Source organism: Gossypium hirsutum, chromosome A03 (assembly GCF_007990345.1).
Source record: "Gossypium hirsutum isolate 1008001.06 chromosome A03, Gossypium_hirsutum_v2.1, whole genome shotgun sequence".
Lineage (NCBI taxonomy): Eukaryota > Viridiplantae > Streptophyta > Magnoliopsida > Malvales > Malvaceae > Gossypium > Gossypium hirsutum.
In genome coordinates this window covers 58,625,736-58,650,110 of record NC_053426.1, presented here as the reverse complement: position 1 = coordinate 58,650,110, position 24,375 = coordinate 58,625,736, and the positions used below count along the sequence as shown (strand labels likewise).

The following is a 24,375-nucleotide window of genomic DNA, read 5'->3' as shown; positions in this document are numbered from 1 at the left end:
GTACACAAGTTAGAGAGTTACACGGGGTCAAACACAGCCTGTAGCACGAGTGTGTCCCAGGGTCACATGGGCGTGTCCTTTGGACCACACGGGCATGTGAATCCTGCACCTTGGAAAATTTTTGTAATTTCGCGAAAAATTCTTAGAGTTCCAAATTAAGTCCCGACTCGATTCTAATGCTCATATTGGGCGTTAAGGGTCCAATTAGAAGACGTTTTGAATTATCTCAGTTAATGAATAGTAATTTACATAGATTATTTGTAAAATATTCTGAAAGTTTCGATAATGCTCTGAAACCTTGTTCCAACGACGAATACGGGTTAGGGGTGTTACATGTTCGATTCCCCATAGGAGCGTAAATGATATTTTTGTTTCAGTTGTCTAATAGAGGTTCAGTGGAGTTGAAAGTCTGAGGTAGTTGGATGTGAGTAGTGTGTCGGATTTGGTGGGATAAGGGTGTTAGTGGTTAGTGGTTAGTGGTTAGTGGTTAGTGGTTAGTGGGGATGTTGGGATAATATTTGATATTATTTTTATTTTATTTTATTTTATTTTTTTCCAAAATTTTCCTTTCTGTTTCACATTCTGATGTTACTCTTTCTTCTTCTTCTTCTTTCTTCTTTTTTTTTCTGTAACCTTTCTTTTCGTGTTATTCTTTCGTTACTTCGCTCAATGAATTGGTCATTTTAATCATGGGGGATCGGCATTCAATCTATTTTTTGCCATCATGGTAAATCTGTATGTTCTTTTCAATTTGATTTCTTTGTTAGGCTGGCGCGTGGGTGTTCTTATTGGGGGGGTTTATTTTTTTGTAAAAGGTTGAGTTGGAGAAGGTGGTGTAGTCATGGATTTCGCTCCAACGGCCTGATTTTGTGTATGGTCGTGTTTTTTGGCGGTAAGTGTATGCGCATTGTCCAGTTTAGTTTGATAAATTCGTAAATTGGTTGCTAAACTAGTTGTTGAAATGCTATTTTTAGGTTCTAGTGGGCTTGGGATTGCTTAAGCATCAAAATCAAACCAAGTGTGTACCAAAAACACAAAAAATTAAGGTTCGTCAAAAGCTGAAAAGGGGGCTGTCAACCCTACACGGGCGTGTGCCGGACTGTGTGCGAGACATAGCTGTGTGAATGTCGTAGGTGTGGCCGTGCGTGAGAAACGAGCAAGCCACATGGGCATGTAGGCCCAAAATTCTAAAAAATTCCCTAGGATTGCACGGGTCGTTCTGATCAATTGTGGATGTACTGTAAGGTCGATAAGGGCTAACCAAACCCTATTTCATGTAAACTAATGCTCTGATAGTTTGATCTGAGTAGGAAATTGATATGCATGTCTGACTGTACTATTAAGTATGTATTTATCTGTATACGAGCATGTTAAGCATGTTTATTCTGTTATTTTTGCATCTGTTTTCTGTATCTGTGTTTGGGAAGATTTGTGTATGTGGAGGAAGTGATCTGTACGACGACCTTTCGCCTATATTCTAGCAGTTTGATTGCATATAATCTGTTATGTGTCACATCGACACTATATGATGTGTAAGGATGGATGGGTGTTTTTAACCCCGTATGGTGTGATGGGATGGACAGAGATGGTGTGTAAGGATGGGGGTAGGATTTTGTACATCTGATATGTTATCTGTTATCTGATTCTGATATCTGTTTCTGTTATGGACTTAGGTCCGAAACTGTATCTAACTGTATATGAAATTCTGTGTATGTTGCATGACTATCTCTATTGGGTTACACATTGAGTTTATAAAAACTCACATCAATTTGTTTGTTTTGTTCAAGTAATCCACAGACATATGCGGGTCATCGCAACGGAGGCTCAACGGTGACCACTTGACAGAAATTGTTTTCATTATTATTACTTAACAGTTTTACTAAAATTTCTGGTTTTTGTTAGAGTTCTGTAATTTTTGGACTCTTCGGACTTTTTGGACTGTTGGGTTTGAATTTTGGGGTTTGAGTGTGTTATGATTTCTAAACTGTAAAGATTCGACAAAATACCGTTTTTACGCGAACAAATGTCATTTTTGAAAATACGAGCGTGGTTTTGTTTTAAATGATTTTCAAAATTCTACTGCGAAATAGTTCGTTAACTTTAAAGAACAACATGTAACAGTTTCAGTAATATATAAATAAATGAATATGCTTTATAAAACTTGGACGTTTTATCAAATAACTAAATTTATCGAAGTATCATCAGTTTCAAAACCCTTCTTCGTAACACTCCCGAATTTGGCCATAACGTCTAGGCTAGTTTTGGGGTGTTACATCATTTCACTATAGTATCATGATTGAGCTCTCCTTAATGGCATACCATTACGAAAGCAACTCGATCAATTCTCATCCAATGATCTTGTCGTAAGTGTGTTACCATCATATATCCTTAATCTCTTCAGATAAATTTATTCTCCCAATATGATCTTATTTTTTCTCATGGTCACCATCACATATTCGTTCATGAAAATTTAATTACTATCAAATAGTAAGCAAACTATTCATCCTAAAGACGAACGGCATGTGGTCACGCTTACTTTTCATCAACCATGTAATGCTAATGAGAGGATATCATTTACCCATATCTCAAGCTATGAATTTCACGTTTGTGAATGACACTACATAATGCAGAAGTCGTATATCCAACACATCGGCTTTCAGTTCCTTATTTATTTTAACTCAGGCTTTTACTTAAATCAAAGTATACAAGTCTTGCATGCATAGTTTGTCATCCACTCAGGATTAAGGTATGTGACTGCCTATAAACGTGTTATCGCTTATAGTTAAATATCACACCAAAAATATAACAGTTAAGAACAATGATGTCCGCAAGTGCATGGGTCAAATTGTAATATAGTTTAATACAACGAAATATTTTGAAAGTATGCCGAGGATTGTACCTAATAGAGGATGGAATAAATAATGAAAACTTTTTTACAATCAAAATTCTATGCAGTATTAATTATTTCCTATATTACGATGAACCATAAAATAGATTAAGAGAATAAAAATAAATAAAGAACACTAAACAAATTAAATAAATCGATAAACCAATTAGGAAGATTAACTTGCTTTAGGGTTTGTAACTAACTTCGGATTAAGGTTTTAGGGTTGATTAGTTACTAATTAATAAATTATTACCTTTTGTTCTTTAATTAACTAATTGATTGATTGATACTTACTTATCTCCCGATCTCACTTTCTCAACCAGGATAAATTACAAGTTACTTAGTTTGACTTATCTCTTGACCTCGTCTTGCCTATGATAACTTCCTAAGGTTGTCAAGCCTAGTAGTTTAAGCATACATAATGCATACTAACTAATCCCTCTCAAGAAACCCTAAATCTTTTGTTAATCACATCCCCATCCACTCGTTCATCTCCTCTAATGGATTTAGCCACTCATATTATTCATAATCGCTTTCTCGATTGAATAAATTAGGTGAAAAAATGATCGATTCAAAAGAGAAAAGAGAATGAATAATTGTGGATTTGATTGCGAAGTGCAATCGACACCTCTTTTCCCTTAACAACCACTATAGAGATCATCTCGCCACACTGCTAGTGATTCTCCCTAACTTTTAGAGGGCATGGTTTCATAAACTACTGGGTCAACCACAAGTTCAGTCGAGAAATTTGTTCCAATGATGGAACTGTACCAACTCCCATATTTCATCGCAAGCAGTCATGTTGGGATCGAACCCATGTTCTTGTATAAAAGATCGTCTACTCATTTAAACAAAAAACCGTTCGACTTCCGTATTATAGAAGTGATTGGCATCGATATTACTCGATGCTTGAGTGGATCGTTGTTGTTTTCGTGGTCATCTTGCCTATGATAAATTCCTAAGGTTGTCAAGCTTAGTGGTTTAGGCATACGTAATTCATACTAACTAATCCCTCTTCGAAAACCCTAAATCCTCTATTAATCACATTCTCATCCACTCATTAATCTCCTCTAAGGGTTTTAGCCACTCATGTTATTCATAATCTCTTTCTCGATTGAATAAATCAGGTGAAGAAAATAATCGATTCAAAAGAGAAAAGAGAATGGAATAATAATGGATTTGATCACAAGATGCAATCGACACCTCTTTTCCCCTAACAACCACAAGAGAGATCATCTCGCCACGTTGCTAGAAATTCTCCTTATCTTTCAGGGAGGCGTAGGATTCATAAACTACTACGTTAACCGCCAGTTAAGTCGAGGTTGCGCAAAATTTGTTCCAATGATGGAACTGTACCAACTCTCATATTTCATGGTAAACAGTCATGATAGGATCGAACACACTTTCTTGTATAAATGATTGTCCACTCATTTGTTGAAAAAAAAGTTTGACTTTCGTATTATGGAAACGATTGGCATCAAGATTACTCAGTGCTTGAGTGGATCGTTGTTGTTTTTGTGGTCGTATTGCCTATGATAACTTTCTAGCTTTGTCAAGCTTAGTGGTTTAAGCATACGTAATTTATACTAACTATTCCCATTCAAGAAACCCTAAATCCTTCATTAATAACATCCCTATCCACTTGTTAATCTCCCTTAAGCGATTTAGCCACTAATGTTATTCATGATCTCTTTCTCGATTGAATAACTTAGGTGAAGAACACGATCTATTCAGAAGAGAAAATGGAATAAATTTAAAAATATATAAAAATAAATCTTTTTTAAAATATATATAGTCATAAATTTAAATTTTATATTAATATTAAATATATAAAAAATCCCTTACTCGTTCGTCTCTCCCCTGACCACTATTTGTCATAGATGTAACAGGAAATCCAATTAATCCCAAGATTATAGATTCATGGTGGGCTTGGATGGGCGCTGTGTTTACCTGCGGTTAGTGTAAAAACAACGGTGGCTGTGAGATTAGATGTTGTAGCGTGAGGCAAAAAGTAAACTAAATGTACCGCATCGCACCCCACCGTCCATCCAAACTACCTTCAATCTGTTGACAAATAGACCGGAGTGCATTGTCAGTGAAACATAAATAATCGTCTTACACCAAAACCACCTCTTCAAGAGACAACAATGAGTTATTTGTTCGAGAACTCGTTCAAAGCTCATACTTTTCAGAATTTCAAGCTAATTAGATCTTACTCTTGATTTCTCTCCCTGTATAGTCTCCTTTATTTGAAGTAGATGCGAAATCAAAGGATATACGTGGGGAACATGAGCAAGTCTCCTTTGCATAGTTACCAATATACTATTAATGTGAAAGTTACTATTGGTGGTGTGGGGAGGGAGAGGGAGATGTATGATGGTGGGGATGGAAGATATTTATTTTATTTAATATTGATATATTATATGTATTTAATATTAATATAAAATTTAAATTTATTATTATTTTTAAAATATTATGTATTTTTTATATTTCTTTAAATTTTTTAGAATTAAGATTAAATTGAGAATTTTTGTAAATTTGGAAGGTTGACTTTTCTTAATTTATAACTAAATCAAAAAAATATGTAAAAGTTGAAGGCTAAATTTGTTATTTTGCCTTTTTTTTAATTGTCACGTTAACTTGTCGTTTGTGATTTTAACGATAGTAACCAAAATGACCAAACTATATAACGTGGGTGCTTAAATTGCAACATTTTTTTTTAATTTTAGGTACTTAAAATAGAATATATTTTTTTACAGTGGGATGAGTACCTGTATAGTTTACTCTTTATTTTATGATATTTAAAAATTGTAAAATGATTAAAACATTGGCTAAAATTTATTTTTTAGAGATTTATTTATATTAATTCTAAAAGTTATCTCATCACCACACATCATTATAATTTCTAATATGTAATCATAAACATATCTAAAATGATGAAATAACTTTTGGTGGTAAAGGTATCATTCTGCCTCTCACCTCGTATTTTTACCGGAATAAACTTAAAACTCTAAAAATAACTTAATATATTTTAATAACATAGTCCAAAAAAAAATTTAAATCCACCATAATTTAATATTCTCTAATTGAATTTACGGATAAATTTCCCAGAAAAATGAGGTACGAAGAATCGAAAAAATTTGTAACATTATAATAAAGATTATCGAATACAATATTAATATTAAAGAAATTAAATATGTATAAACATGCGTCTTTTATTTTATAAACCTTACTTTAGTGTGTATATATTATGTTTATGATATGACTACTTCAAATAAAACTTGGTACAATTTTTAGAATTAATTGGAAATATTTAATAACGAATAAATATAATTGCTTACTAATTTTTTGTTCCTAAGGGCTTATCTATGCCTTTTTGGAGATGATTCAATTAAGCCCAACTGATTAACAACATTAACTTCATAATTTTCCCTGAGCTATGTTAAATAATGCTAACGTTTTGAATAAAGTAAATTTATTTGCACAGACAATGCTAAAACAATCATTTTCTATTAAAAAAAAAGAGTCTTACAACTTCTTCTTTGATGATGATCCCACCTCCATCTTTGAGCAAGAAGAATATCAATATATGTTTTCTATTTTCTCACATTATGTTCCAACTTACCATCCCTCCCTTCTTTTTTTATATTGGTTAGGAGCTTTTTTTAACAAAAAAATGTTGTAACCTTTGACTGAATCTTTATAAATATTAATATAAGAGTATTTTAATCTGTGTATTTTTAAACTATTTTTTCATTTATTTACTAAATAATCTATAAATTTTAGAATTCCATTAAAATTAAAAGTACTTTGTTAATGGAAATCTGTATATATATATGTATTTATTTTATTTTATCCCTAAATAGCAGGGAATAATAATTAAAGAAATCTTTATATTTCAAATATTTTTTACTTCTAAATTGCAATATATTTTCTCTTTGTATGAAACCCCTTTTATGGAACATATAAGGTAAGTTGTGTTTATGGTAAGGTAACTTAAATTTGCATTTTAATAAGTTAAAATAGATTTTTTACAATTGCCATGCGCCAAATTGCAGCCTATAAATCGTGTTACATAAGCTTTATTTCCTTTTTCTTTAACATCGTATCATTATTGTATATGTATGATAGATTAATACACATTATAGTATCAATAGTTGTGTACTTTATTATGTTAATGTATATATATAATTGGTAATACATTAATATTTAATATTATATTAAATTAGGTTTTAGAATGAGTTTTAATTTTTACAAAAAAAATAGTTGATTAAGTCTTAACTCGGTCGGCATCGGTATAGATAAGATACCAATGCAGGAGGACGTGAGTTTGAATACGCTGAAGCGCATTATACTCCTATTTAAGGGTTGAGGAGGGGCTATGGGTAATTTTAGGTATTTTATAAAAAAAACAGATATGATAATAACCTATAATGAGATTAAAGGTTCATTTATTTGAATGTAATATGTTTTCTATAAAACATTTTCATTATTTTACGGTGTTTGTTTAGTGGAAAATGAATTACCAAAAAAAATCATCCTCCAAAAGAGGATAAAATCAAGGCTTTTTTTAAGGAAAATGTCTTACCAAATTTTTTTCCGTAAGATATTTTTCAAATTGATAAGGCTCTGTTCACTGTCTTCACTGTCGAAGAAACAAAAAGGGGAAGCTTTCAAAGCAACAAAAGGAAAACACTCTTCACGGTCGAAGAAAAAAAAATCTTATTCCATAATTCAATCCTAAACCTTGTTTTGTACAGTTTTGCAAGACAGACCCTTTTAAAAAATTTCCAAAATTTATAATTTAGCCCTTACAACTAAAATTGTCAAATTTTCAAAAAATTAGTCCTTGATTTTTGAACAGTTAAACTTTCATATTTTATTTTTCAAAATTTTAAATTCTCAAATAATGTAAATTAGTCCTAAATCACAAGTTTTGAAATCTTTACAATTTAACCTCTATAGTTTCAAACTTTGCTATTTTATGCTCAACTTTCTAAATTTTCATATTTTATAATCATATAATTTAGTTACTACATCAATATTTCATATTTTACTACTCAAACACTTCGAATTCGAAAATTTACAAATTTTACAATTTAATCCTTACTTCAATTTTTATCAAATTGAACCATTTTTTAACTTACTCATCCAAATAATATTTACCACTTCCAACTTAATTAAACATAATTTATATCTATAAACTTATATTCCCTAATGTACAAAATTAACAATTAAGATTAATTAAGTAAATTAATATTAACTAAAACTAAAATATGATTAATTAAAATATAAATAAGTTTTGTGAAATAAACTCAATTAAACAATGAAAAAATAATAAAATCTCAAATGTATGTTTATTTCATTAAAAGTGGCTTTTATGAAATATTTTTAGTAAATCTGCCAAACAACAACAAATATTTTACATAAATTCATCCTAACGCCAGAAAATATTAACTTTTCCAAAAAAGTAATTCATCTCCTAGAAATCATTTTCTGAAAGCCATTTTCTGTAAAACAAACAAAGCCTAATGTTCAAAAAAAACTTTTACAAAAAGTATTTTGGGTATTTAGTTTATTTTTTTTATCTTGGACTTGAGATTTGAGATATAAATTTGTTATTTTTGGGTTTGAATAATAATGGATTTATTATTTAAGTTTGAGCTTAAAATAATGTATTTGAGTTTTGGAATGAATATTTTAAAATTTAGTTGTTAGATTTATAAATTAATAAAAAAAGATAAAAAAATTATTCAATTGTGGATATAGTAATATAATAAACATCTTGCAAATTAATTTTTTTTTCCAAACGCTTATGATATAGTAAATATTATATTAATTTAAATATACAAAATTTATGCATAACATATAATGATATTAATTAGGTTTATAAATTTCATATATATAATCATAAATTATAGTTTAATTATTTTATATAAAGTATTTCTATTAAATATATATTATCTTTTTTTATAAGGTGAGTTTGAATTATGTTATCATCAAAAAAATTAAAATGAATTATTATCTTTAAAATTAAAATATTTATTATTTAAAAGATTTATAATTATTTGAATAGATTAGAGCCTATGTAGTTGGAACCCATTTGAATTAGAATTATTCAAAAAGATCTGAATCTTACAAAATTCAAATTAAAAAAATATATATATAACCTAAAAAAAACTCAAATCTAAACTGATATTAATCCGAGACAACCCAAATCTAAAAACAATCCGAACCGACCAAATTCCGACTCCTAACAAATTAGTTAAACCAAATTTGAGTGAAAGAAGACCAAAGAAAAATTCCGAAAATAAAATGAGCTAAAAAACTGCGTATAAAACTAAAGTAACCACTAAACCGGCTTCTTCGTTCTTCGGTGAGTAGTAAAACCCCAGTCGACGCGCTTCCAATTTCTTCTTCCTCTTCATTCAAAATCCCATCCTCTCATCTAATCAGGTGTCCGGGTTCATATCTTTTCTCCTCAATTATCTAAAAAACTTAAGCATCTTTCTTTTCTTTTCTTTTCTTTTCTTGTAATTACAGGTTAGCATGAATCATGATTATTGTATCTTCTGTATTTTCTTCTTTAATGAAAATTTTATTTAAGCTCAATATTCGCGATCGTTTGACTAGGTTAAAATCCTTAATTAGCAGTCTCTCTCGAAGAAAATGAATGATTTTGGATATACAGTGGAAGTGACTGGCCTGCCTACCAAAGCTACCGAGAAAGATGTCTATGATTTTTTCGCCTTCTCTGGTACCATTGAACACGTTGAACTTGTTAGGTACTTGGAATGTTGGGCCATATTTATTAAATCTTCTTCTAATTTCGATTGCCATAACTTTCTTCTTGTTATTTATTCACTCTTGGAATATTGAATCGTATTTAATTGTGTAGTAATGGTTATCCTTCATAGTTCATCCTTGCTTCTTCTTGACGGTAGTCATCGGGAAATATTTATTTATTCATTTATTGGATGAAAGCAGGTCTGGTGAATATGCAAGTACTGCTTATGTGACATTCAAAAATGCTTATTCTCAGGAGACTGGTCTTGCTTAGTGTGTGTATTCCAAATATTCTTTCAAAAGCTTTGGGTTGTTAATTGTTATTTAGAATGTTTCCATTGTGGCACCTTTCATCTATGCATCTATAAATCTACCTGTTTTATCATGAAATGTGTTTCCGACATCACTTTTCTGGTATAGGTCATCTTAAACTCTGTGTGACTGACGTAGATTAATCAAGTGCTTTCTTTTTACATTTTGAATATTATTGAATTGATTATGTACAAAGTGGATTCTAGAGAATGTATATATGTGCCCTATATGGGAGACGTTTTCATGTATCAATTGAACTTGTAACCGTAGTTTATGAATTTGAAATTAGGTAGCAATTGGAGAATAGGCAACGACAAACCGTTAAAAGAAGTACTCTACTTTGGTTTAATGTAGGAATATTACCTTGAACTCAGAATATATACTTTCATCTTTTTAAGAAATTGCATGTGAGGGTTCATATCAGATTGATACAATCATACAAGTATATGGGTTTTTCTCTGAGGTTATGATCATGATGTTCTTGTTAAAAGTGATGATTATCTTGTTGATGTAAGTTATGTATTTTGACCTCCCTTTCTTCTGTTGTTATGTACAACTTTGGCTGTTTTTGCCCGTGACTGCATAAATAGACTTTTGAGTGAAGTGTTACTCGTTGCTCTGTGTAGTTCCGTTCATTTTCCTTTACTTTTCTGTGTTTAATGGTTTCAGTGTGCTTGCATTTGTATTCAGGATAATATTGAATCTTATTCATGAATTGTGATTCCCACATGATGATATTATAATCTGTTTGTATTTGCTCTTCAAAAATCTTATCATGGTAGGGTGCGACAATTCTTGATCAACGTATATACATATCTCGCTGGGGGCAATATGAGGAGGAGTTTGATTTTTGGAGCCCTTCAAGAAGCCAAGAAGATGAAACAAGCTCAAGAGTATGTGACTTCTTATCTTTTTTGTGCTCCTGAATTTGATCCTTGTGGAAGTTTTGCTTTAGTAAATTTTTTCCATCTTCTTCACTTTTTCCCCCTTTTGTAGCAACCTCCACTAAGAAGCCAATTTGTATCTCATGCTGGAGAAGCTGTTTCATTCGCTCAGGATGTTGTGAAAGGCATGTTGGGCAAGGGATATGTATTAGGCAAAGATGCTTTAAGCAAGGCCAAAACCTTTGATGCATCTCATCAAGTTTCGGCAACTGCTGCAGCTAAAGTTGCTGAACTGAGTGAGAGGATTGGCCTCACAGATAAAATCTATGTGGGGGTTGATGCTGTTAGATCCATGGATGAGAGGTACCATGTGTGTGAGAACACCAAATCAGCCATTTCGGTTGCAGGAAGAACTGCTGCAGCTGCTGCAAATGCTGTGGTCAGCAGCAGCTACTTTTCCAAAGGAGCTCTTTGGGTGTCAGGTGCATTAGATCGGGCAGCTAAAGCAGCAGCTGACAGAGGTAATCGTGGTGTTCATCAGTAATGTTTTTGTAACATTACTTTTCTTGGTATTGTAGATAAGAACCTTGTCGCATACGTACACGTAGTTAGCAGTTTGATGCTTATAGAGAGCTAATAGTTACCGGTATATACCTATTCAAAACAGGGAATGATTAAAATTAGAGAGAGCTATACATATATAATATTCACTGAAATATGGTTTGGTGGTATCATATCAAATTTGAGTGGACTTGCAATTCCATAGTTCCTTGCTATGTAGTGCACGACAGGATGGATTACGGAGGAAATGGATTTCCATTAGAGTTAGTGGTTTATCTGGATTATGTATCATTGACTTTCTTGTTAAAATGTATAAGCTTTAGCTGATAAATCCTTTGTCAAATTTTGCTATTAGTCCTCATATTCTATGCGTGAGTTGTAGATTTAATTGTTGCTTTTTAATTAGGTCAATTTTAGTTTCAGTATTTTTTAATCTTAAATAGTAATAGTTAAATCTAATTGGTTAAATTTTATTGTTAGTTTTGTACTATGCATAAAGTTGTAGATTTAATTTATGTTTTTCAATGAATTATTCTTAATTCTTATACTTTTTAAGTTTTGGAATTTTAATTTTTAACTGTAAAATCCATTAACTGATTTTTTCATAAGTAACTAGTTTAGTGTCACGTAAGTTATTCGTATAAAAAAATATATACATTTACTAATAATATGAGGATTTTCTAATTATAATAAAAAGTCTATTGATTTTGATAAAGCAATAATAAAATATTGAGTAATTAAATAAAATAACATTGAATTAATAAATAATATTATTAAAATTTGAATAAAAAATATTATTAAAATTAATATAGAAATTTAGAACTAAAATAAAAGAAATTGAAATAATAAAATATAGGCATAATATTATATGTAAAAAAAAAAAACTTTTGTTATCTTACTTAACTCTCATAATTAATTTATTAGATATTAATATATGAAAAAATAATAAATTAAATTCTAATTCAGAGACGATAATATATAAATCACTGTTTAGTCAAAATTAAAATTTTAAATTTAAAAAAGGTAACTTAATATAAAAATTAATAATTGAATTTAACCAAAATCCTTCATATTGAATTCCAATTAGGAATTTTCGGAGTAAAATGCACATGAAGGCAAGAGTTTCTCACTTATCCACGTGTTTATATATGATTTACCGTATTTCGTACCATGTTTAGAATTCAATTTTATTTTTAGGAAAAAGTGTTTGAGGTTTGATAAAAAGAAAAGCAGTTATTTCTTATGATTTGAAAATTATTTGTTTATTCTCTCATATATATATTTGATATTTTTCCTCCAAAGGGCGATTTTAGTAAACAATCAAATATAACACTTGGGCTAAGAGTTAAATTGGTAATTTTTCTTACATCTCCCTTCTCGAAGCCTAGGTATCGTATACGCCTCTAAAATAAAGAGCCTTGAATACTAGAAGAAAAGCACCTATACCTAGCAAAATTAAGTGAATACCCAAAATTGTGGTCATTTTATTTCTATCTTTCCATACATAATTGAAAAATGAAAAATATTCTCCAAGAGTTTCAGGTCCTAAAGGTGCATGATAAATACTGCCAAAACCCAATACAACAGAGAAAATTAAGTGAAGTACTCTAGATACAAAGTATGGAATGGTGTCTATAACTTCTCCGACCTGGACCTACCCCCCAGCCTAGAGTAGCTAGGTGGGGAAGTAAAATTAATCATTGTTCGTACATCGGTTTTTCTGGGACAAAATAAGCCACTTAAAATAGGTTCATTGCTCCGGTCCAGAATACGATTAATTCGGCATGGGCTACATGAGCCCTCAATAGTTTACCGGATAAATTGATAAGCCGGGCATTCCCAGCCCACCAAGTGAAACCGGTGGTTTTTTGGTCACAACCAGCTAAAGCTAAAGTTCCATTAAAGAGCGTTTCCACGGGGTAGAACTTCCTCAGGGAATATAAGGTTTTCATGAGCCGCCATCCAAGCACGAATACCTTCGTTTAAAAGAATATTTTTGGTGTAGAAGTCTCAAATTCAGGATCTTCTACTGCACGGATTTCTTGGGAAACGAAGTCATAGGAACGAAGGTTCAGAGCCAGACCGACTACTCCAAGAGCACTCATCCATAAACCAATTACTAGTACAAATAACATAAAGAAATGTAACTAATGTTCATTGGAAAAAGCAACCCCAAAGATTTGGGACCAAAAGCGGTTAGCGGTGACCATTGAATAAGTTTTTTCGGCTTGAGTGGGTTAAAAACAAGGAATGTATTTGCACTATCACCATCTTCAAATAAAGTATTCTATACGGTAGCACCATGAATAGCGCATAGCAGAGCCGCGCCCAATACATCGGCAACTCCCATAATATGAAATAGGATCAATGCCCAATTATAAAATCCTTGGAAAAAAAGGATGAATCAAAATATAGTTGCTACACCAAAACTAGGTGTAAAGAACCAACCAGACTGACCTAGTGGATAAATCAGGAAACAAAAACAACAATTGGACCAGAGAATGTGATTGCATTATAAGGTCACAATTGAACAGATCACACAAGTTCAAATTGACGTAACATAAAACCTATTAGTCTGAAAGTGCCGTGGAGAGCAACAAATGTCCACAGACCACCTAATTGACACCAACGAGTAAAATCTCCTTATGCTTTAGGACCACATAGTAACAACAAAGAATGTGCTAAACTATTAGCAGGGGTAGAAACTGCGGCGGTTAAGAAATTGCAGCCTTCCAAATATGAGCTGGCCAATCCATGAGTATACCACGAAGTTACAAAGGTTGTACTTGTAAACCAACCCCCTACAGTGAAATAGGCACAACGAAAGAGCAATAGGCCAGACCAACTTACAAAAACGAAACGGTCCCTACGTAACCAGTCATCCATAATATCAAATAAATCATTTTCATATTTGGTAAATTTACCAAGGGCTATAGTCATAGCAATCCTCCGATTCAACTACTTCAACCATTTCTGAGCACCTTATGTTATGGGGGCTCTAGGGAATTCAATTTATTATGTATGATTTGATTTCTCGTGCACTGCACCTTATAACTAATTGGTTTCAAATATAAAAAAATATTTTCTTGTATTAGTCCATAACCTGACTTAGGTAAATCCATGAACACAATTCGTTTATTCTTTTCTATTTTTACTAGTCGTCTGAACCATGAATTGTCTTATGGCTCATCAATCAGATAGATGAATTTTTTGAACAAACTCTTCAATTCAAGGAAGAAGCGACCCCTTCTCTCGCTACTGGTTGATCCCCAGATCTACCCTTCCCCCTCCGTCAACTAATCTTATTCTTAGATCTTGTTCGTGAAATTGATAAAAATCAATATTTTTATGTATTTTTATAATTTCTATGTGTATTAAATTACTATAGTCTGATATATATTTCCTTCATTTTATTTCTTTTATTTATTGTTTTCTTTCTCATATTTCCTTCAAATGAATATAAAACAAAAAAACTCCAAAGGCTATTTTTTCATTTCACAGGTCGAGAAATCCACTTCGAATCTTTTTCTAATATACATAAAGTAAATAGAAAAAGATCCGAAGTTCTTATTTTTCGATCTAATATAATATTTAATAATATTAAATTAAATAATAGGAGACTCAAAATGAAAGTTTCTTTTTCACACTCACTCTCCATCACATTGGTAGAACAAAAGTGTCATATGTATCGATATGGAAATATTTGATATGTGAAGACATGATTTGATTTAGGTTTCTATCTATTATAGAATAGATAGAATATATAGATAGAAATGGATCTTGTTGTGTTCTGGCATTAAAAAAAGATAAGATGTTGAAAAAGGCTCTTAGGTTGTAACTTGAAATAAATGTTTCTCTTTATCTCGAAAGGAATAGGATATCAATTTATTCCTAGGAACAAGAAGATTGAATCGGAAATATCGACAAATTCTTGTGGAGTCCAAATAAATATAAAATAAAAAGAAACCAATGTTCCAATTTCATTTCTATCGAATTTTAATATCAGAATAGTGGATATAGTCCGTCTTTATAATAATTTATGATTGAAGTTTGTGGTTTTTATTTTTAATAATGTTTTCTTTAAAATTTAAATATATATATATATTTATTTAAAAATGTAATATACTTTACCATTACATCAAACACTTTATTTATAAAAAAAACTACACTAAACTCTAAAGTTTATTTGTAAAATGAATTCTAAATAAAATGATAAGCTAACCCTTTATTAATTATTATTCTATTTATTTTGTCATCTTAAATTTTTATATTCAATAATTTTTAACTAAAAATAATAAAATTTAAATAGTTATAAAATTATATTAATAATTATGTAAATTAAATTATAAATTATGTAATATTCTAATATTCTAATATGTTAAATATAATGTCGTATTTTTAATTAATATATATAAGTTTTTTATTTTGGAAGTATAATTATAATAATTACAAAGATATATATATATATATATATGAATGATTGTAGCCAAAATTAATAATTATAAAGCTTGATCGGATTGATAACTAGAGGGTTTTTTATTGAAATAATACAAAAAAAATACTAAAATGGTATGTTGACAAAATTAAGTACCAAAATGGTACATTTCAAGTGGTGGAGGGTGGTCCATAGGCGGCACCATTCTCAAATTCTGACTACAACAGTAAAAAAAAAAGTTAAAAAATAATAAAAATAATGGGGTTGACGGGACAGGATACAGGTGGTGCCTAGGGAAGAGGTGGCACTGTTGGAGGGACTGGCGTAGGCGGCACTGGTGGTGGGGATGGCAGAGGCGGCACCACTATGGATAGGACGGCTCCATGCTGTATTTGTTTGTTTTTTTGTGTGTTTGGGGACCTTATAATGGTCCCCAACTTAAGAAAAAAAGAGAAGGAGAATAGAGGGACGGAAGGAGAAAGAGAAGAAAAAAAATATAGTAAATTTTTTTTGTTATAAATTAATGGATTAATGTTAATTTAATTTGTTGTTATTATTGTTAAGTTAATTTGGATTTAATTTTTAAATTTATTTTTGTAAGGCATTATTTGATTAAAAAGAGCTGTTAAGGTATGTTTGTATTTATTTTATATTTTTATTCATTCATAATATATTTTTCATTTAATATTTATTGAAGTAAAAAAGCCTATTTATGTAATATTCAAAGAATTTTTTATTATTTTATGTAATTTATTTGTTATGTGTGCTTTAGGTTGATTAGATAATTTTTTTATGAAATTTATTTGGCATGTTATTATTTTGATTATTTTAATATTTTTTATGAAATCCATTTGGCATGTTATTATTTATTTGGCATGTAAGCTTGATTTTGAAAAAACAAGAAGGTTAGACAGTATCTTTCTCCTGAAAAATTAAATATTGACTTTCATCATTCACAAATTAAACCAATATAATTAGCAAATTATATAGCTTAATTTTATTAATTTTTTTATAAAATGAACGTCAAATAAATTTTGAGTTATTTTTAAAAAATAAAATAAAATAAAAAATGCTTTTTCTTTCTAGAGCATTTCCATTATCACAATTATAACATTTAATAAAAGTTCCATTTTAATATTTGTCAAATAAATGTGGATAGTTTTCTCAAGCTAGCAATATAACACAAATGGAAATGAAACAAATATTAGAGACTAAAGTGAAAACCACAATATTAAATATGTTCATGGTCAAGATTGAATCAGAATTTATATATGACATCGAATATTATATATACAAACTTATATTCACTCGATTTTAGATACGAACTTCAAAATCGTTCTAGACTGATTCATATATTTAAAATAGATAAATATATAAGCTAAGTCCCATATTTTTTAATTTTTAAAACATGTTATTTTTATTGAATTTTTATTATTTATATTATAATATTATATATTAAATTTTTGTATAATGTGAAATTTATTGTAATAGTATGTTAAGACATTTTGTTGTTTGAAAAGAATATAAACATTTGGAATTAATTGATGCTATAAATAGGGTGATACTAAATTGAATGTGAAAAACATTTATTTATTTATTTATTGTTCTCTAGAAATTGCAGGTATTGCAATGGCTCCATTGATTAAAAAGGGTGGCCACATATCAGACACAGTTAATAATATGGTAATATATTGTTATTTGTTAATTAGGGGTTCCTTTAAAAAAAGATATACGTAATTTACGGAAATAAATTATGTTATTATAACTATTTTTTGTAATTTATCACTGTCATGGCCCATACTTAAGGGGTCGGGTGAATGGTTTAAGATATTCTCCGGATGCACGATTGATGCCATACCTGGAGTTAGCTGGATTCGGGTCAGTCGCATTGATCCGAATGTTTGATTTGCGGTAAGATTTAATATCCGCATTGGTCGAGCATTGGTGTCCGGAGACCCACACTTTCCATTTGCCGTGTGGGGAGTGCACTGTCACTTTGGAGGATGTTGCATTGCAACTTGGGCTCCACATCAATGGGAGTGCCGTAACAGGCGTAAGTGCGATAGCTGAGCCGACTGCCCTTTGTCATAGCCTACTAGGAGTCTCACCCGTCGATGATCAGTCCAACTTTACGGGTTTGAAATTTTCATGGTTGAAAGTAAATTTTGAACATTTATCAGTTAAGGTGATGTGCGCAGCTCAAGCGTACATTACGCATATTATAGGGGGTGTACTGATGCTCGACGTGAACAACAACAAGGTTTATTTGATGTATTTACCCCTATTAGCTGATTTGCAGAATGTTCGCTCGTATAGTTAGGGTTCTGCAGTTCTGGCTATGTTGTATCATGAGTTTTGTCGGGCAACAAAGCCTAATACCGTAGACATAGGCAGATGCCTTCTATTGCTGCAGTCATGGGCTCTTTATTGGATGTCATTCTTGGCATCAGTTACGCACCAACCATACGTATTTTCACTAGTAAACAGGTGATAAAATTTAACTTGTTATTGGTTGACCTTTTTATTTCTAATGATACTATTCTAACGATACTATTCTAACATGTAATTTGTTTTCATAGATGGAGTTATTATTCGGGTATCGGGAGGTCGTACACTGTCCCAATATATTGTCTGATGATTGAACAACATGCCGGGAAAGGGGATAAACTATTCTAATATTCATGACATGTAATTGATTTGTATATCTTACTCAAACCATGTTAAATTTCAACCATCTTATTAATCGTGTAGTTTATCTGGATGCCGTATCGGAGACCAGAAATTGTGACTGTTATACCCTCGTCTGCCTACATTCATTCTTACCCGTGGTGCATTAACGCACCAATTATCAATTTCCAAACAGTCGAGTGGTATAACGGGGATCGAGTACTCTGGCAGTTTGGTTGCATCCAGTATATCCCGGATTCACCAATGCAGGTGGGGGATTTTCACTTGATCAACAAGAGAAGAAAACATAGAAATAATTGGGGGGTTATGCACAGAAAATTTATTGCAGTGTGGGATAATTGGATGGCGTAGAGACCTCAGATGGATGTTTCTTCTGGTTTGCAGCCATCTTTAGAGTACATACAATGGTACTTTAGTACGGGAAAGCCATATTTACTTGGTGGGCAGTCGATTGTAGTCCCCTCACACATGCATCGACCTGAGGCATACAAGCCAGTGGCCAATATAGAGCTCGAGCCAGAGCCAGAGCCAGATCATGAGCCTTAGCTCGAGCTCGAGCCACAGCCCGAGTCTGAGTGATTGCATACACATTCGGATGATAGTTCTTATCATCTGGATTTGCCGGTCAATGACTATTTCTCGGGCTCGTCAGGACACGGATATTATTTCGGGTTTAATATCTTTGGGTCGTATCCACCGCAGTACAGCATTCCTTCGGGCCCTTATCCATCATAGTACAGCATTCCCTAGAGCCCGTATCCACCGCAGTATAGCAGTCTTCCTGGCCTGTATCCATCGCAGTACTTCACTCTTCCTAGGTCGTATCCACCGCAGTATGGCACTCCTACCGGCTCAAGTTCATCGATGGCGTTCGGGGTATATGTTTTTTTTCCATGTTTCGCACACCCCTACCTGCGACTGAAGAGGAAAGTGATCGCCGCAATCACCCACAACGTGAACGTTAACCCCCGCATAAATATACCCCTAGGACCACACCATAAAACCATCAATTTTAGGGGTTTCTTGCAGTTTTGATATCACAAAGTTTGTACTTGTTTATTCTACAAAAATATAAATCAAGTTTATATATTTTTAGACATATTTATGGAGTGTTATTGAGTTAGTATTAAAGTTTTGTTAGGAAATTTTAACGTTTTGATGGTTAATTAATTGAAAAGGACTAAATTATAAAAGTTGCAAAACTTACTAAAATGAGTAAATAGCTTAACTAGTAATTAAGGAAGTATTTTAAAGGCAATTAGACCTAAGTTGTTTGGGTTGGATGGTATGGGTATAGAAATAGAGAAGAAAATAATGTGAATTAAGGGTAAAAGGGTAATTTGGTTAAAATTAAATATAGGATAAACTACAAAAATAGTCACTTTTGTTTGCCTCAGGTTACATTTTAGTCACTTATGTTTGAAATGTTACGTTTTAGTCACTTATGTTATTATTTTTTATGAAGTGATCACTACGTTATCTACCTAACAGTAATCCTACGTGGCAATCCAACTAGATTTTAAGTGCCAACTTGATTTTAAGTATATCTATTAATACATACTTCATCCGGCTAAATTATGCATTTGAGTGAAAATAATATGAGCAATTTCATGCTAGAAAAATCAGAATCTTTTGTTTCATAGTAAACAATTATTTTCATTCAATTGGCACTGTAAAAAGGAGAGAAAAAACTTTACAAATAATACAATTTTCACTCAAATGCAGAATTTAGCCTTATGAAGTATGTATTAACAGATATACTTAAAATGTAACTTGAGGCAAACAAAAGTTGGAATATAAATATGAGAATACAGGTTAGGGGTGTTACACAAACTTTGTAATATAAATTTTTTATATAAATTACATAAGCTTAATTCCTACCCAATCGTGACGATTGTCCAACATGGTAGTTTCGCTGCGAGCATTTACTTCGATTATGGCCAGCTAATCTACATAATCCACAACGCTTACCGTCGAATTTCTCCCTAATGTCTATTTCATTACAGATTCTGGATGACTGCAAACGACCTTTCGAATTCCTACGCAACCCTTTGTCTGGGACAAGCTCGAAAGTCATCGGAGGCACCTCTCACGTAGATAGGTCAGGCAAGATGGGGAACTCATTCTCCCAGACACACAACGTACGCTCGAGTGTGTACACATCATCAACAAATTGTTCAACTGTAACGCCCCTAACCCGAATCCGTCACCGGAATAGAGTTACGGAGTATTACCGGAGTTACCGGTTCATTTATCAGATATTTTATTAATCCGATATCTTTCCTTTTCCACGTTCAAGTCTCGTATTCAAGTCATCCGGATCTTTATAAAGAAATTTGATCGTCGTTTTCATCTATTTCATGTTATAATACATTCAACTAATGCTCTAAACAAAATTATCATTTTACCCCTAAACTTTTAATTAATGACGATTTCATCCTTAGGTTAAAATAAAATAAAATTATTGCAATTTAATCCTTATTTCCAGCCGTTATTCTCACACAAATTGATAACAACCTATGAATTCTATAAAATGTCAGAATTTTCCATAATTTCAACACTTTTCAATTTAATCCTTAAAACATGTTTTTCCCTGATCTTGAGCTAAATTAATAATTTCATTCAATTTTGTAATTTAAATAATAAAATAATCCATTTCATGCAAATTGGTCATTTCTAACATTTTTTTTACAAAATTGCCCATAAAATTTTACTTTTATTCAATTTAGTCCATGAGCCTAAAACATACAAATTAGCCATGCTAGCTGAATATTCATACATATTTTTCTCCTCCTCCTCTCCATTCCACATTCTTAATTTATATAACATGCAACAAGTAACATTATCAATAATTTCACTATTTACTTATGTATATTCAAAACTGTCCATTTGCATCATAGTCACTAAATTATTTATATCTTAAGCTATAGAACTCGAAATTAAGATCCGCTAATTTTCCCTGAAACTAGACTTACTTATCTTATTACCATAAAATTTTCAGAATTTTTAGTTTAGCCAATAAGTACAGTTTATTCTTTAAAGTTTCCCCTGTTCTACTGTCTGACAGTTCCGACCCTTCTTCATTAAGAATTAATTATCTCATCGTACGAGATTCAGATGATGTTCCCGCTTATTTCTATTGAAAATAGACTCTTTAAGGATTTTAAACATATAAATTTAATCCCTTAATTATTTTTATACAATTTTTTATGATTTTCCAAAGTCAGAACAGGGGAACCCGAAATCATTCTGACATTGTCTCACAAAACTTATTATATCTCATGATTTACAATTCCATTGCTTACACCGTTTCTTCTATAAGAAACTAGACTCAATAAGCTTTAATTTCATATTTTATTCATTCTCTAATTAGATATCTAAAATTTTTTAAGATTTTTCAAAGTTAGACTATTGCTGCTGTCCAAAACTGTTTTAGTGCAAAATGTTGATTTTCATTTTGCCCCAAATTTCAAAGTTCATACAATTCAGTCCTTACTTAATTAACCCCTCAATTAAACTAATTTTCTCAATTAATACTTTTCCTAGACATTATAAGTTATTTCATAACTATTAAAATTCAGAATTTCCACATAAAACTCTAACTTTAAACTCTTTTACAATTTAGGTCCCAAACATTCACTTTCTATTCAATTCTTTCAATAAAATCAGCATATAAACAATTTAAAGTTCTAATTCTATGTCAAATCATCATATACTTCCAGCATATATTCATAGAAACTTTCAATTTCTTTCATAGAATCAAGAACTAATGAATTCAACAAATGGACCTAGTTGTAAAAGTCACAAAACACAAAAATTTCAAGAAATAATCAAGAATTGAAGAAATAATCAAGAATTGAACTTACTTGCAGTAAAAATATGAAAAACCAGCTTAAGGGAACTCTTCCATGGTGTTTTTGCTGATGAGAATGCAGAAAAATAAAGAGAAATCTAGATAATTCCACTTTAGTCCTAGCTTTATTAAGTAAATTTTGCAATTTTCTAATTTTGCCCTTATTTTCTTGGTGATTTCATGCTCTTGCCGTCCAGCACAAATAGACCTTGGGTCTATTTTCCTTTTAAACCCTCTTTCTTTTATCATTTAAACTATTTAATCATTTCCCACAATTTTGCATTTAATACAATTTAGTCCTTTTTGTTTAATTAGCTATCAGTACTTTAAAATTTCTTGACGAAACTTTAATACTAACTTATTAGCACTCCATAAATATTTATAAAAATATTTATGGCTCGATTTAAAATTCTCGAGGTCTCGATACCTAGTTTTCAATTCTAATTATTTTAATATATATATTTTTTGTACATTTCACTATTTCAAAATTTTTCCTAACTTCACATTTAACTTATACTCACTAAATTAATAATATTTCCTACTCATTTGTCGGATTTAGTGATCGCGAATCACTGTTCCGACACTGCTGAAAATTAGGCTGTTACAACTCTCCCCCCCTTTAAGGATTTTCGTCCCCAAAAATCTTACCAGAAGAAGTTGCTTTCAACACTCATAAAACACCTTTACTAACTTCTCAGAATCACAATTTGATTTAACCTCGAATATCTTTTTCCATTCACCTTTGAACTCTAGAACACAATGTTGGAACATACTGTCAAAATTCTAAATTACCCTATCAGGGATACATATATTCAGCTGATCTGTCAAATGAAAACTCTGTACCTACTGAAATGATCATACAGATCTTTCTTTGTCAAATGAACAACCATAAACTAAATAACATTTTCCTTTCCAATGTTAATGACAATCCCAATTCGAAATCTATAGTCATTCTATCTCATAACACACTAGTATTATCATTGACTGCAATAATCCTAAATGTTCTTAATGTTCGGCTTACTTGCTAACAAATAGACATCTGAACATGAACTCAAAGATATTATGTAACGCTCGTGCAATCACTAGTACATTTAACTCACAAGAAGATAATAAAGATCTTGATAATTTCTCAAAGAAAGCCAGAAGAAAAACACTGCTTACCAACTCTGGACTTCCATCATAACAGAGATAATATATTTCCCGCATGTATAAAACAAAATCATAATCAGTAGAAACATAAGAATAGTCTCACATACATTTTTACCATTAACTTCATTTCCAACATATTAAAATAGAATTCCAAGAAGATGAAGAAATGACGATCATAAACCGATCAAACCAATAGGGCTTTCATCTAACATCATAATTAACTAGCATTCTCAAAACATCAGAACTCCACCAGAGACTGAACAACCACACACACATATCTCTGAGGATAAAAGAATATATAGAATACCCAAAAAAGATGATCATATTCGTTTCAACTGTAACTATCACACACAGACATCTTTACTACTCAATTATCATTTTTTTTTACTAATTCTGTCATCATGAACCCCGCATCATTCCATTCACTAACGAAAACCAATTCGGGAAAAAATTCAGCAAACACATACTTCAGACATTGTATCTGAATAAGTCGACTAGCCGAGGTTAACTTTTTCTTTAACCGTGACATTACGTAATCTAAATGATCTTTAGAATAATCTGATATCTTTTTTTTAAAAAACTGTATTCACTTGTCAAACTATTTTCAACTCCGTCTGCATTATTAATTATTCCATTATTGTACTCATTAGTTTCACATTTGTGAACTTATTCAACATTTTTTTTAATTTTCATTATAAAATACTACATTGGTAAGAGGGTGAGGTCGTAAAGCCTCTAACTGAGTTCTCATAAATACACACATATAACTTAGCGTTTATCATCAACATTATATCATCACAATTACATAATTCACTTCAAA

General features: G+C 31.2%; 2 pseudogenes; one reads left to right on the top strand and one right to left on the bottom strand.

The window, feature by feature from the left end:
- Positions 1 to 9,170: 9,170 nt before the first annotated feature.
- On the top strand, positions 9,171 to 11,761 carry LOC107948119 (binding partner of ACD11 1-like; annotated as a pseudogene).
- Positions 11,762 to 12,713: 952 nt separating this feature from the next.
- Positions 12,714 to 13,382, bottom strand: LOC121217727 (photosystem II CP43 reaction center protein-like; annotated as a pseudogene).
- Between the last annotated feature and the right edge of the window lie 10,993 nt (positions 13,383 to 24,375).